Source organism: Muntiacus reevesi, chromosome 8, assembly GCF_963930625.1.
Source record: "Muntiacus reevesi chromosome 8, mMunRee1.1, whole genome shotgun sequence".
Lineage (NCBI taxonomy): Eukaryota > Metazoa > Chordata > Mammalia > Artiodactyla > Cervidae > Muntiacus > Muntiacus reevesi.
This window is the reverse complement of record NC_089256.1, coordinates 32,320,074-32,323,297: the sequence shown is the minus strand read 5'-3', so window position 1 is coordinate 32,323,297 and position 3,224 is coordinate 32,320,074. Positions and strand designations below refer to the sequence as shown.

Sequence of the window (3,224 nt, the reverse complement as noted above, 5' to 3'; positions counted from 1 at the left end):
GCCCCAAGCTAGCCTGCCTCCCCAGGACCCGCCCAATACTAGCTCTTGCCTGCAGAGTTTCCGAGCTGCAGTGTGACCTGGGGCTATCTCCACTCCCAGCTCCGATCACAATCCCCAAGCTCCTGGTCACAGATGGTGGGCTGGGGCAGGTGCATCTCCCCAGCCAGTTTAAACAGAGTGACCCTCAGAGCTCTTGCTGTGGATTCTGGACATGAACTCTGACCCTGCCACTGGGCTTGTTAGGATGGTGCTTCCCTGGTGGCTCAGATGGTAAAGCATCTGCTTGCAATGCAGGAGACCTGGGTTCGACCCCCGGGTTGGGAAGATCCCCTGGAGAAGAAAATGGCAACCCACTCCAGTACTCTCGCCTGGAAAATCCCACGGACAGAGGAGCCTGGTAGGCTACAGTCCGTGGGGTTTCGAAGAGTTGGACATGACTGAGCGACTTCACTTCACTTTACTGATGAGTGCAGGTTTGTTTTTTTTTAACTCCTCCCTTTGATGACTGGGTTATGAGATGGTTGGATGGCATCACTGACTCGATGGACATGAGTTTGAGTAAGCTCCGGGAGTTGGTGATGGACAGGGAGACCTGGCGTGCTGCAGTCCATGGGGTCGCAAAGAGTTGGACACGACTGAGCGACTGAACTAAACTGAACTTGATGGGCAGAGTCTGTTTGCCCTCCTCTTCAATGTGGGTTGATCTGTGGTTGCTCTGAGCAAGGAGAATGGTGGAAGGGGTGTGTACGAGTCCCAGGTCAGGCCTTTAAGAGGACCGGCAGCTTCTGTGCTGGTCCACTGAGCCACAGGGAAGAGGCCAGACAGCGCTGCTGTAGGGACCATGGGAAAGGCCCTGAGTGGGGAGGGCCTAGCCGAGCAGCCTGCCGGACACCCTGGCCAAGGGGCTGGGTGTGTAAGTGCAGCTGTTTTGGACCCTCCAGGCTAGACCAGCCAGACACCAGCTGAAAACCACCAAGCAGCACCTGTTGTTGCCACATGAAGCAGAGGACTTGCCTAGTTCAGTCATGCCCAAACTCACAATCCATGAAACTACAAGTTATAACAAAGTAACTGTTTTAGTCCATTAATTTAGGGATAATTTGTTATGCAGCAAGAGTTGTTGTGGCCACAATTAGGGGTGTCTAAAGCCAGCAAGTAGCCATTCCTGGGGACCAGGTAATAGAGTTGAACCAGGAAATCAGACCAGGTAATGGATCTGGTGATCCTTTTGAATCCTGGATCAAGCTTGACCTGAAGCTGTCCCACGTTTGTCAGTTATACGAGTCTACTATTTCCCTCTTTTGCCAGTTAGGATTAGGTTTTCTTCTGCTTATAAACCAAAGTATCCTAAGTAATCCAGCACCCAGTTTTTTTAAGCTAGGAAGAATATAAAGTTTAGTTTTGTCCTGGTGTCTGCAGTGGTTAAAAGGCAGTTACTTGATAAGGCTACGTCTCAAGGGCATGAGAATCCTGATTCTGGCTACCTGTCAGAAACACTGAGAGATCTTTAAAAAAAAAAAAATAATACAGATGCCTAGGCCCATCTGGTTGGTAGCACCGACCTCGGGGGAAAAAATAAAAATTCAAACAAAAATCTACGTTCTAAGGGGACTTGAGGGTAGACGCACAGATTCTGAGGCTTTCCTTGCAGAGCCAGAGGGAAACTCACACCATGCCCCTCCCCATTGTCCCAGAGGTTGGCCACGCCCAGCTTGCAGTGGGACCGAGCTGGGATGAAGCAAACGCTGGGCCAGCCCAGGTGGGGTGAGGGGCCTGTCAAGGGCAGAGTGAATCTGTGGCTTCCCAGGAGGACCCGAGAGGATGACAAGCCCCCAGTGTGTCCCCGGGGTCAACTTAGCACGGGAGCCCAGGTGGCTGTGGGGTGAGTGAGGGCAGAGGGTGTCTCTAACATCCAGCGTGGGGCAGCTGAGGATGGGAGTTAGTCTTTCCCGCCCCTGGGAATATCCCGGAGGTAATAATGGACAGAAGACCCGCCCAGCAAGTCTCCTGTGGCCCCAGAGAGGCGCAGGGAGAAGCACTGTTTCCAGATCCTGAGTTCAGCAGTCTGGGCTCAGAGGGACCTTCTCCGTGTTAACGAAGAAGATTCAGAAATCACTCGTGTAGACCAAAGCAAAGATGCCCACTTGGCCTCTGACGCCTCTATCCTGTGCCAGCCCTGAAAACTCAGACTCCGCCCAGGGGAGGTGCCCAGGACTCACGGGATAGGAGCCCTACATCCACTTATTCCTGAGGAGCGAAAATAAAAGCGCGTTTGAGTTTGGGAACTGTATGCATGGCTGCTACGCTTATTCTGCGACTGTATAAGAACCCACCCCCATCGGGAATCCACTGCTCCATGTTTAACCAGAGTCTGCAGTGTGTCTTCACCTCCCTGGTTTGCTCTGGGACCCCACTGACTCGGGGTAGAAGGCCAGGTCTTCCATATGAGGTTTGGGGGCTTACTTGTCCTCTGCACTGTTACCTTCCGGGTCATTTCCAGGCTTTGAAGTGTTTCTCCTTAGTGTCCTTATTTAAAGTAATGGATTGCACATAGTCTGCTTCTATAGTCAGCACACTGACTTGCCTGATTCATGTGCCTTTATGCATCATTATTATTTTTTTTAAGATGATACTCTTTTGACAAAGTTTGATTCCAAAGAACTAGACTTGTGAGTTCTTTTAAAAAATTGTTTTAGCTTGTTTAGAACTTTTGCCTCCTAATCTAAAGAGTCTGGAAGACAAGAAAGTAATCAAGACAACATCTTCTTAATATATATATATATATATATTTTTTTTTTTTTTTTTTTGGTTATACCGCACAGCATGTGGGAGTTCTCAGCTCAAGGGTCGAACCTATGCCCCCTGCAGTCAAAGTGTGGAGTCTTAACCACGGGACCACCAGGGAAGTTCCCAAAGTTTTCTTAACTTTGAGCTCAAATAAGAGCTCTTAAATTGAAGTTCTGTAACTTTTCTTGCATTCATTCTACTTGACTCAAGGTACATACACAAACATGTTATCACTTCTGTTAAAGTTCCACAAGCGTATATTATGTGTCTAACAAAAGTCAGATACTGCGCTAGGGACTCTGGGTAAAAATATGGGCAAAACTCTAGACTAGTGGAGGAGGCATATGTTTGATCATTTCCATACAGAGTGGTCCATGTTCATGCAAAGCTACATACCCAGCTCCCCAGAAGACAGGCGCTTAGCACAGCCCTGGGGC

At 49.4% G+C, this 3,224-nt stretch overlaps 1 non-coding gene across 1 annotated transcript; it reads left to right on the top strand.

Annotated features, from left to right (window-relative positions):
- The first annotated feature begins 252 nt into the window (after positions 1-252).
- TRNAC-GCA (transfer RNA cysteine (anticodon GCA)) lies at positions 253-324 on the top strand. Its single transcript has one exon. It is a non-coding gene; the product is annotated as a tRNA-Cys (tRNA).
- The last annotated feature ends 2,900 nt before the right edge of the window (positions 325-3,224 follow it).